At 46.5% G+C, this 12,806-nt stretch overlaps 1 protein-coding gene across 4 annotated transcripts in view; it reads right to left on the reverse strand.

Moving 5' to 3' along the window:
* Positions 1-12,806, reverse strand: part of C7H1orf226 (chromosome 7 C1orf226 homolog) — a 342,221-nt gene that overhangs the window by 248,266 nt on the left and 81,149 nt on the right. The gene's annotated exons all lie outside the window — the stretch shown is intronic.

The following is a 12,806-nucleotide window of genomic DNA, read 5'->3' on the forward strand; positions in this document are numbered from 1 at the left end:
TCTCTTATACAAAAGTGATTTATAAACACTAATGCACTCAAAAATATACATACTTTTTTTTCAATTAATGGAACTTCACCGAGATAGCCCCAGATGTTTAGATGTTTTGGAAATCATACACATTTGAGTGAGTTCTTGATTGGAGTAAAGAAAATGGATTAATATTTAAAAAAAAAAAAAACTTTAACCTGATTATATCCCCAAGTTATTTTCCAAGCCAAAGTATAGGTGTGTTAATGTTTAATATATGCACACTTTCTTGCTGTAAACTATTCAAACAATGCAGAAACATGCAGCATAAAAGAAGGAAGTCCTCACTCTCAACAGTTGGATGCTTAGCTCCCTATGTACTGAGGAACATATATTCACAGACACAAATGTAAAAAGGTTCATATTACTTAAACGTCTCTGCAATTTGGTTTTTAAACTTTAAGTATGACCTGGGCACCTTTCCCTGCCATTGTATGCATTTCCCTATCACATAGCATTCAATGGTTCTTCTGCCTATGACCACATTTTTAAGATTTATTTTTTATTTACTTGAAAGACTGAGTTATAGAGGAGAGACCGGAAGAGAGATCAATCTTCCATCTGCTGGTTCACTCCCCAAATGGCTGCTGCAATTGCCAGGACTGAACTAGGATAAAGCCAGGAGCTAGGAACTTCTTCTGTGTCTCCCACATGGGTGTAGGAGCACAAGCACTTGGGTCATCCTCTGCTACTTTTCCAGGTGCATTAGCAGGGAGCTGGATCAGATGTAGAGCAGCAAGATCTCAAACCGGCACCCAGTGGGATGCTGGCATTGTAGGCAGAGGCTTAACATGACCACCTAAGGTTATGCCACTGTTAACGCATCCAGGAGCAACCTCACCCATACCACTGAGCTCATCCAGCTCGTTCTTTAGGTTGGCTCCTAGAAGTGAGGATGCGGGGTCAAAACTACAGATACTCCATAGATGCCATTCTTTATAACAATCAAACAAGAAAAGGGAAGGACAATGCAACATTTATTATGTACATATGATATTAACCCCTTCATGTACCCCACCCTAGTACACACTGACCCACTGGGATTTGGCTTTTCTTTTTTTACACATACATAATATAAAACAGCCCAAAAGATCTCAGAAATTAACAGCCCCAGAATAATTTGAAGGTTCAGCCAAGCAAAAACCATACGAATAAGAAAAGATAAAAGCTGAACAAGCACCTGTTCAGGAAAGGTATTTCCTGCATTTCCAAGACCAGCAAGGGAGAGGTGACATAGCTACTGCATCTTGCAGTGGTGGACGAAGCCACAGAGATCTGACAGTGTGGGCAGAGTTAACTGTGGCTGGCATTGTTCTATGCTGAGCTCTGCTGAGGCTGCATACCCTGTCCCTATGTTGGTGATACACACACAGTCGGGAATGGTGTGAGGCCTGGATGGTGACAACCCATCCTCAAAAGGCCTCCAGCCAAAGGGCAGTTTCTACATGCCTTTTCTTAGATGCTGCATGGCTGCTGGCTCCTGTGCTGACTTGGTGCGGTTGGGAACACAAGCTTCAGGGGCTCACATCTCAGCCATCAGGACCTCAGGACCAAGCAAGGTCACCAGTTACACAAGAGCTTGTGTGCCTCCACAGTCCTCCCACACTGACCCCTGCTAGGCCACCACCCTACCCCATCTCTCCCTCCTCAGGGAGGGTATGCCTGGCCTGAGAATGCCGGAGCAGCAGAAAAATCGGAGTGCAGCAGGACAGGTGCAACACGATATGCTGGAGGGTGAGGGGTGGCAGCTTTCTAGCCTTGGCCAGGGTTTCCTAGCAAGGAGGGCAGAATTCTGCATGTGAAGAAGCTACACTGACACAGGCAACATCTTCATCACCCCATGAGTGCCTACTTCACTCTGTCAGCCCCATACCCCCCCCCACACACACACAGCAGGGCATGTGTGTTCCCTTGCCCCACACACCCACTAACACATCACACCCACACCACACACTCGCTCACTCTCCCTGCCTTTCTTCCCTCCCAATCATGTGAAGAAACCACTGCTCTGCCTTTCTGAGAATGTATCCACCATGGTAACCCAACTCCACTAGAGCTGCACCTGAGGCTCAGGCAAAGGGACCACAGGGATACACAAAGCAGGATTCAGGCAAAAGCTCCCAGACAAAAGCTAAACATCCACACTAATGACATGAATCACAAAGAGAATAGAAATGCCAGGGAAGCCCAGCAAGGGTTGGAGAGCCTACACCTCAGGCAAAACCAGAGGCCTTGGGAAGAGAATAGCAACTTTCTACCATGCCACTAAAAGAAAGAGCTTCTCACCAAGGAACCATTACCACCTTCACACTAACCTCAGTCTGCCTGGAGCCTCTCACACACACCAAGAGTGAGATAGTCTGAGACCAGACCCACTCAGAGAAAGGTGGTCCTTACCCAGCTCAACCTCAGTGGCCAAGCTCACCATCATTCCTCAGATGGCTCCCAGTGAGAAGTCAGCTCATAGGAGTGATGCAGTTCAGGCCTGGGAGCCAACAACCTTCCTCCAGTGACCAACCCAAGCCAATCCCCTGTTTGCCAAGGCTAATGATGACGAGAGGTTGCCACTCAGAAATGGCACTTCCTTTACTGCCCCTTCTGCAGGACACTGGTCTCCAAGGGTACCTAGGACAACTAAGGAGGTTTGTCCTGATGCTTGGGAATTGAATTGTTCCCCAAATAGAAACTCATGCTTTTCTTCCTCTTCATTCCCCACCTCACGTTCCTCCCTAGCCCTCCTCATCCTGATTAACAGCCCCCAGGAATCCATCAGTCATTCAGGCCTGAACCCTGGAAGTCATACTCAAAGGGGCTTCTCCTTTATCCATCATAGCTAATCAGTAAGTACCACCTTTCAATTCTCACCCTCTCACCTCTGTCTACACTGCCACACCTGATCCCAGAAAACCTTCTCTTACTGAATCCACAGATGACCTTCTCACTGGTTTTGTCACTGCCCCACCCTCCACCCCCCAAACTCTTTAAAATTCAAATCAGATCATTTTATTGCCTTGCTTGAGAACCCCCCAAGTTTGTATCCATCTTCTCTAAAGACGGTTATCAATACCCCCAGCAAGGCCTACATAGCCAGCATGGTCCAGCTTCACCTCACACCAATGACTTCTCCCGTTACTGGGGAGTTCCTCAGTCACAGCACATCATCTCACATTCCAGGGCTTCTCCACATGGCTTCCTGTGCACAGAACCCTCCTCTTCTACCCACCCTCCCCAGTGCCTCCAACATCCGTGACTCTACAGATCCCTGCTTCATCTTCACCCTCCCCACTTGCTCAGCCCCAGGAAATGAGAGATGCCTACATAGAGGACTCCCATCTCCCTACAATTCCGCTTTACAGCACCAACACATGGCTAAATATATACTGCACCCAACACTGGCCAACTACCACAGGTCCAGGCTCATGGGTGGTTTATGACCAGCGGCAATCCTCCAAGAACAAGTGCATAGTTACCCCCAGTACTCATGGGAGAATGTCTACTCAGAATAGGGACCAGGGGCCAGAGCTGAGTCCTGAATTGCTGCCTGGTGCCCCAGCATTGGTGGCATTAGCTTGCTTCCTCCAGCTGTATAGTCCTGTTGGGGTTCTATAAACACATCTGCCTTTTATCCAAGTAACTGCAATGAATCTGAGCCAAACGCTCCTACAGTAGTAGCACAAGCAATTCCTGGCTTACCAAGAGATGGTGGTACACTAAGTCTCCCTGTTGGTGAATTTTTAACCACCTGGCATTCTGTTGGACTTCCATAGCCACCTTGGAGGAATTCCTGCTTTAAGACATAATTCAGGCTGGCGCCGTGGCTCAACAGGCTAATCCTCCGCCTTGTGGCGCCGGCACACCAGGTTCTAGTCCCGGTCGGGGCACCGGATTCTATCCCGGTTGCCCTTCTTCCAGGCCAGCTCTCTGCTGTGGCCAGGGAGTGCAGTGGAGGATGGCCCAAGTCCTTGGGCCCTGCACACACATGGGAGACCAGGAGAAGCACCTGGCTCCTGCCTTCGGATCAGCGCAGTGCGCTGGCCGCGGCGGCCATTGGAGAGTGAACCAACGGTAAAAGGAAGACCTTTCTCTCTGTCTGTCCCTCTCACTGTCCACTCTGCCTGTAAAAAAAAAAAGACATAATTCAGGGCCTGTATTCAGAATGTCTCTCATAGAGCTGAAGGGGGCAACAAGGCAAAGGAATTAAAAAAAAAATACCAAGGCTAATTTTTTTCATTAACATCTAGAAAGAAAAAAATACAATAAGGAAGATGCAAAATGCATAAGTATCAAAATATGAGACTATGTGTTTTGTTTGTGGCTTTATCTTCTGGGTAAGCAGATATTAATGGCATACAAAATTAACCAAAGGACTTCAGATATTACAAGTCTGTGGACAGCCTCAGTCTCAGCACTAGTTTGTGTATTTGCCAGATTTTCATCACTACAATGAAATACCTAATCAAGCCACTTAGGAAGGAAGGAGGCTTATTTCAGCTATTCTGGTGGTCACAGCCCAAGACTGGGCAGCTTCACCAGCTCTGCATCTGGTGATGGCGTTCCTGCTCACAGAGTTCCAGGATGACACAGAGCCTCAGGTGGGAAGAGGGGGGACTTACCTGTCTATCTCTCTCCTCACAAACCACCCATCATTCCAGCCTGGGGACGCCACCCTAACATCCTAACAGAACCCAATCAGTTCCCAAAGGCCCACCTGCAAACACCATCACTGGATGAAACTTCCACCTTTAGTATCATAAAGACAACGTTTTGGAAACCAAGCCCTCGATACACGGGACTCTGAGGGACACCCAAACAATACCCAGACCGTGGCAGCTAATATCTCATGTAGTGTTTGGATTGCCTTGCTTCCAGCCCATTTTGTGGAGATTAACTTCTGAAGACCATGATAAACTGTAGTGTCTCCTGGTGCATGAATTGTAATACAAAAAGCAATAAAAGCAAAACAGCTTGAAACATTCACCAATGTAATATAATCAACACCCATAGACTTAGACCTCCCGCCATCATGTTCCTCTGGAAATTTGCCTTATTCATTATGCTTCTGTCAAGTGTTTCCAGAGACAAGGTGAAACTGTGGACAGCAATCACAAATAAGTGCATCAGATGATTCTGCTTCTGATAAGCCTAGAGTAGCTGTTATCAGAGTAAACCTCCTACAGATAGCAAATATGAACTCTGAACAAGACACAGAGAAACAGAGATGGTGGTACACTAAGGCATTTGGTACAGTGGTTAAGTCACCACTTGGGATGCCCACATCCCATGCCAGAGTGCCTTGACTGGGGTCACAGCTCCTCCTCTGCCTCTGATCCACCTTCCTGCTAATGCACCCTGGGAGGCAACAGGTGATGGCTCAAGTACTAGGGTTCCTGCCATCCACATGGGAAACCAGATTGAGTTCTTGGCTCTTGGCTTTGGCCTGGCCCAGCCCTAGCTGTTGCATTCATTTGGGAAGTAAATCAAGATAGAAGATTAATATCTCTCTCTCTTTCTCTGTGTGTGTGTGTACATAATTGTCTCTCTCTGCCTTTCAAATTTCTTAAAAAGATATAGAAATATAACTTTCATGGAATGCAAAACACAAAAAGTGACCCATGTCATGAACTATAGGCACTAGTTAATAATATATCAGTACTCACTCATCAGATTCAACAAACGAGCCACACTAATGAAAGATATTAATAAGGGAAATTGTGATGGGGTATGGGAACCTTCTGAACTTGCCATACAATTTTTTTGTAAACCTGAAACTGCTCCAAAGAAAAAAGTCTAATAATTAAACTAAGTCAGAAGTCTGAAGGTCCTGGAGACATCAAAATCAGGTCAAGATTGGCAGGTGATCGCCTCTCCAAGAGAAGGGAACTCCACCCAGTGAGACCTGGGTTTGTGCAGGTTTTCACCTGGCAGCACAACCCCACAGGGCAGTCAGCTGCCTGGAGCTCAGGTGGAAAAGTTCACCGCAGTGTGGGCAGCTGGACATGCAGAGGAGCTTGGGAAGTGGGGCAGAAATCCTGGGCAGGAAGGAGTCACCAAGAGGGAGGCCCCAAACTCATGTGGAAACACCAGCCAGGTCCTTGGGTAGCCCCCAAGGTGCACAGAAGACTCAAAGGAGCCGAACAGAAAGGTGCAACTAGAAAAACAAGGAACTACCTGAGTGGGCACTGTGGCTGCTGCCTACCTCGGGATTTAAGAGCAGTCAAGTTCAATGCCATTAAGCAGAAGAAAACACTCTATGACAGCAGGATCATGTGCCCTGAGTCTATCAGAAGCCACTGGCTGACCAGTGCAGGCAGGGCCCCAGGGAGGACAAGGCCCCCATCAACGGCATAATGAACAGGTCTCTCATTCCCAGCTCACAGCTCCTCTCTGAAAGCCGCACAGTTCTACAGCCTCAGCCCACAGCACCAGCCACGTGAGACTCAGGAGTGACCCCCTCCTGCACAGAGGAGGACAGTGAGACCCGAAGCAGCTAACAGACGGCCGAGAAGGGTGCCAGTTCTCCCCCAAGCTCCCAGCTTCTAGTCCAGGAGCCTGCCCTGCATTCTTCCCAACTCTCTCTCTCGGGGGTCCCAAAGCAGATACGGCTTCTATTCTGTCACCCTGTCACTCCTTGCGTCCTGTCCTCGCTCCAAAACACACACAAGCATGAAGAGATCTGGTAGCCTGCAAATCACCAGGTGTGATGTGCTCATCTGAATGAGTCCTTAACCCATCCTCTGCCCTCATACCCTCTAGAAACGCACAACCATAGAAGCAGGGGACTTCAAACCCAAAAGCAACCTTAGAAATGAAGTCCGGCCGGCGCCGCGGCTCACTAGGCTAATCCTCCGCCTAGCGGCGCCGGCACACCAGGTTCTAGTCCCGGTTGGGGCGCCGGATTCTGTCCCGGTTGCCCCTCTTCCAGGCCAGCCCTCTGCTGTGGCCAGGGAGTGCAGTGGAGGATGGCCCAAGTGCTTGGGCCCTGCACCCCATGGGAGACCAGGAAAAGCACCTGGCTCCTGGCTCCTGCCATCGGATCAGCGCGGTGCGCTAGCCGCAGCGCGCCGGCCGCGGCGGCCATTGGAGGGTGAACCAACGGCAAAGGAAGACCTTTTTCTCTGTCTCTCTCTCTCTCACTGTCCACTCTGCCTGTCAAAAAAAAAAAAAAAAAAAAAAAGAAATGAAGTCCAACGTTACTATACAAAAGAAAGATCAAAGAACCGACAAAAAGTATTTAGCACTGCCAGGTAGCCTGCCAGCACTAATGAATGTTCAGACTATTACAAGCCCAACTAAATGGCTCTCTTGCATGCCACTCTGTGGCCTTCCCAGCATTTAATATGGTGTGCAAGTGTGAGGTTTGTCTCATTCAGCAGTTACAGTCCCTCTCTGAAGAGTGTGAGCTCCTTGAGAGCAGGGACCTGGCCCTCTTATATTCCCTTAGAACAGGGCCTGGGAGAGTACACTCAGAGATCTGCTCAAAGGGAACTGGAGCCCACAGGAGTTACATGCCTTTCCCAGAGACCTGGTCCGTTCACGGCAGAGCCAGAGCTAAGAAGCCCATTCTCCAGGGTCACGCCCCCTGCTCCAAAGGGACAGCCCTTCCCTGCCTGCAGAAACCCCTCTCGCTCTTGAGCAGCTGAGCTCCTGCTGAGCGGGATTATGAATGTGACCTGGGTGAAAGTTCTCGCCTCATTTAGCATGGAACAAAGCAGCATTAACTGCAGTGGCAGGAGCAGTCCCAGATTCCAGGGCACAGACTCAGCAAACGACCTTCTACTAAAGGCTCTGGGGGAGGGGAGGCGAAAGAGTACAGTTGCCTGCTCGGGATGTCCCACAACCCACTTGGAGGCCTGCTTTATGCTCTCGGGGTGTGGAGGTATAGAGGGGCAGGGGTAAGGGCAGGAAGCTGCAGCGGACACTGGCCAGCGCCCTCCCTCTCCACAGCAACCCAGACAGAAGCCTCGGTGCAGATCCACTCCCCCCACCACACGCACTTGCTCCCTCACACCAGACAGGCTTCCAGAATGCTAGAAATGCAGCTGCACACCACGTCTTTATTTATTTGTAGCCTAAGAGGAATGAAGCACTTATATTTCCTCCCCTCGCTCCCAGCCCATTGAAAAAGGAAGTACTATTTGAAGGCCATCTGATGTGACTGTGTCACTATTGATCAGTAGCTCAGCGGGGGCTGCCGAACGTGCCGGAGATCACAGCAGAATCCTTCCTGCTCCTTAACATGAAGGGGCTGGCCACAAAATAATCATGGTGACTTGTCTTTATGCTAATGACTCGCGAGTCTCTAAAAGGGACAGAGGGAAGCATGGAATCATCCACCGTGACCGTGGACCTTTCGGTTCTTTTAGTCTCCATCAGCTAGAGCTTAGTTGGTTTGGCCTGATGAGTTTTCTTTATTATGATGAAAGAGGCAGCAAAGAGGAGAGAAAAAAGCAGTAAGACAGAGCAACTGTTCTGGCCTTTCAGCTGTTAGCTCCGAAACAAAAGTCTCAGAGGAACCATGACATCTCTGGCTCGTGCGACAGAGGCAGTGATGGGGCAAAGGCAAGGGTAACATCCCAGGCAGCTGGCACCTCTGCCACACCTACCTGGGTTGCTTAGTTGGTCAACAGGCTACTTCAATGGAATAAAAAAGAAGAGGGAGAAAGTTGCAAGCTATAATGAGAGGCTGTAATTAAATCACCCATAAAACAACCAGGTAAACTGAACACTTCAATATCAATTCAAATCCAATGGCAGAGTTTAAGTGACCTTAACCACCATTTGATCTGATGCTTCACTTGATAAAAGAGACAAGTTGGGCCCAGAGAAAGAAAGCAGACAAAGCTTTCTGAGTGGCAGAATACAACCATTGTGGCTCCGCCTGCCCTGTGCTGCCACACTGATGCTTGAGGAGGAAACAAGCAGTCAGAATGAACAAGCTAAAGTCCCATTAAGGCCTGGTTCACTGAATTAAACTCAAATTGACCTGGATAAGGAAACCTGTGCAGACACCTAAATGGTGATGAGGTTGAAAACAAACCAATAAAAAATTTATGGGGCACTAAGACTTGCAGGAAAAGGACCAGGAAAGCCCACATGATTCATTCAAATGACACTAGGGGGTCAGGGGATCAGTACTGTGGCACAGCAGGTAAAGCTGCTGCCTGCAGTGCCAGCATCCCATATGGTCATCGGTTCAAGTCTCGGCTGCTCCACTTGTGATCCAGCTTCCTGCTCATGTGCTTGAGAAAGCACTGGAGGATGGCCCAAGTGGTTGGGCCCCTGCACCCATGTGGGAGACCTGGAGGAAACTCCCAGCTTCCGGCTTCAGATTGGCTCAGCTCTGGCCGTTGCGGCCATTTGGGGAGTAAACCAGCAGATGGAAGACTTTCTCTCTCTCTCTCTGCCTCTGCCTCTCTGTAACTCTGCCCTTCAAATTAATAAAAATAAATCTTTAAAAAAATTTTAAAAATTATGCTGGGAATGAAACTGAAGGTATTCATTAGTGCAAATGGATCAATGACACTGAAAGAGGAGAAAGAATCCCACTATTGGAGACCAACAGGAGACTGAAGAAAGAGAGATGAGAAGAGATGATGTAGATGATGTAGACAGGGATCCCTCATTCTTCATATAAATAAAGGAATTAAAGTAAGCAGTCTGGGGCAGCACTGCCATTCTTACCTGCTAACCACTTAAACTTTCCAAGCTTTTGCTCACCCATGGAATATATCCAGTATCTATCCTACCTACATGTCAGACGTGTCATAGAGTGAAAAGTAGATAATGCAGATCAATGTTTTATAGTTTATAAAATGTTATATAATCATAAGGAAACAAAATTCTTTATATATTACCAAAGTCTTGCTTTGTGGAACAATGAGATCTTGAAGACACAGAATTCATAGCTTTATGATAATCCCCCCCCCTTTGAATTCTCACTAATGACTTACACAAGGCAAGGTGATCCAAAATATCAGAGTTAATGAAAGGGTGAAATCTATCAATGAGTCTCTACAGGGTCAAAGAGGAAGGAAGGGAGAAGGGGTAAACGGCAGAGAGTATCACCAGCAACCCGACCACTCACAACTGACAAATGCCCCACCTCCCATTCCTCACCAGGAGAGGCTACGCTGCTCACAGATCCTCAAGGGAACGCTCAGTGTTAAGTAAACATTTTGTCACACTAAAAAAGCTGTGATCAGGAAAAGTCTTCCTGCAGTTTCAGATGACAGTCATTAATCATTTATCAGTCCTACCACTGAATGAAATCTCACACATGAATAAAGTTTTCAGAAAACTGGCACGTACCCATTTAAATAGCGAAGTTTTCTATGTTATAAATTCTTGGTTAGAAATTCTCCTAAAATATATCATACACTCCTTAACAAATAAAATTCCACAAACCAAAATTCAATGTATTTCTTTAGGATTCAGAATAACTATTATGTACATAATTTAATGTATATGCTAGAAATCAGCAGCAGTACAAGCAGATATGGCTCAAAACTCCTACTATACTTTTGAATCCCTACAGCTGGTTTTAAGATTTTTCTACGGTTTCCTACACTCTTCACAGAAAGAATGATAATCATACACTATAAATGCTTCTTCTTTTAACAACAACTGTCCCCAAATCTTCAAGATAGTACTAGCAAAATAAATCCAGCAATATAGAGGATTATACACAATGACTAAGTGGGATTTGGTACAAGGAAAGGTTGGTTCCTGCTACTGTTTGAATGTATCCTCCAAAAACCCCTATATTGAAAACTTAATCTTCAAATGCCTATGTGACCTGTGCCTAGAGGTGGGACCTTTGAGAGATAATTAGGTAGGGGTGAGGTTTTGAGGGCAGGGCTCCCACAATGAAGAAGAGAGAGAAGCAAGTTTGCTCCATGTCACGTGACACCCACCACCACCTGATCATGCACCTCAACGGTCTGCACCAGAGGCCAAGCAGATGCCAGCACCATGCTCACACTTTCCAGGCCATACGACAATGAAAAGATGCTTGATAATCACTAGTCATTTGAGGAGTGCAAATTAAAATCAAACTGAGGCATCACTGCATACCAACCATGATGGCTACAATAAAACAGAGAATAACAAGTGTTGGTGACAATGTGAAGAAGCTGGAACCCTGATAGAATGCTGTGGGAGATAGTGCAACCACTTTGGAAACCAGCTGGCAAGCCCTCAAAAAGCTAGTATAGGAACCAGCAATTCCAACCCTAAGTATATACCCAGGAAAAATTAAAACATATGACCACACATAGACTTGTCCACAAACGTTCACAGTAGCATTATTCATAATAGTCAAAAAATGGAAAAGGCCCAAATATCTACTAACTTATAATTGGGTAAAGAGAATGTGGCAAATCTCTATAATGGAATATATTCAGCAATTAAAAGGGATGAAGTACCAATGTGTGCCACAACAGGGATGTACCCCAAAAACATGCAAAGAGAAAGAAGTTAGTCACAAAGGCTATGTATTTTATGGTTCCTTTATGGAAAATGTTCATAACAGGCAAATACAGAGAAACAGAAAGTAGATTATCAATTGCCTAGAGTATGAGGAGTAACTGCTTATGGTTCAGGTTTTCTTTTGGTGATGATGAAAACGTTCTAAAATTACATTGTAGGGGCTGGCGCTTTGCTGTAGTGGGTAAAGCCACTGCCTGCAGTGCCGGCATCCTATATGGGTGCCGGTTCGAGTCCTAGATGCTCCACTTCCAATCCAGCTCTCTACTATGGCCCAGGAAAGCAGTGGAAGATGACCCAAGTCCTTGGGCCCCTCCACCCACATGAGAGACCCAGAGGAAAATCCTGGCTCCTGACTTTGGATTGGTGCAGCTCCAGCCATTGCAGCCACTAGGAGAATGAACCAGCAGATAGAAGACTTCTCCTTCTCTCTCTCACTACCTCTGCCTCTGCCTCTCTGTAACTCTGCCTTTCAAATAAATAAATAAATCTTTTTTAAAAATTGTGTTTTAAAACATTGTGGCAATGGTTGCACAATTATGTCTACACTAAAAACCACTGAAGTGGACAAATGAGTCAAGTCCCTGATCTGCTTCTGATTTCACCTTCCTACTAACTCTAGCCTAGGACACAGCAGGTGATTAGTCAAGTACTTGGATCCCTGAAGTCCACACAGGAGGTCCAGACCCATTTTCCAGCTCCTGGTTTCAGCCTAGTCCAGCCCTGGCTGTTGCAGGCATTGGGGTAGTAAAACAGTAGATCAGACATATCTCTCTGCCCCCTCCGCATCACCTCTGTCTGACTGCATTTCAAATGAATAATTTTTGACAATTTTTTTAGAATCTGAATATTAATTTTTTAGTATTGTAAGATTACAGCTATTTCATTTCATATTCTTACTCCCCAAAACATCAAAATAGAACAGAAGGTCACAGATAAGATGATTTCTACATCAGATGGCATCTTAAGAACAGTCCAACCTCCATTCCATTTCTGGGACTGCCTGGGCAATCCAGGTTTCACTGAGGTGGTCCCAAAACACAAATACCACCAATCTTCCAGGCAGAAATTTTAATGACATATCAAGGAAAAATCAGATCACACATTTTCCAACTTACAAATTCCAAGTATTCAAAGTTCCTGATTGATGGGGAAAAAAAAGACAAAACATCATGTGTGATTCCAAACAAAGGAAGAAGTTGGGGCAGCTGTGTAGCATAGCCAAGTTAAGCTGCCATTTCCAATATCCCATGTCAGAGTACCTGTTCTAGTCCTGGCTGCTCCACTTTCAA

This window comes from Oryctolagus cuniculus, chromosome 7 (assembly GCF_051225735.1).
Source record: "Oryctolagus cuniculus isolate XC-2025 breed Fujian yellow rabbit chromosome 7, ASM5122573v1, whole genome shotgun sequence".
In the NCBI taxonomy this organism is placed as follows: Eukaryota; Metazoa; Chordata; class Mammalia; order Lagomorpha; family Leporidae; genus Oryctolagus; species Oryctolagus cuniculus.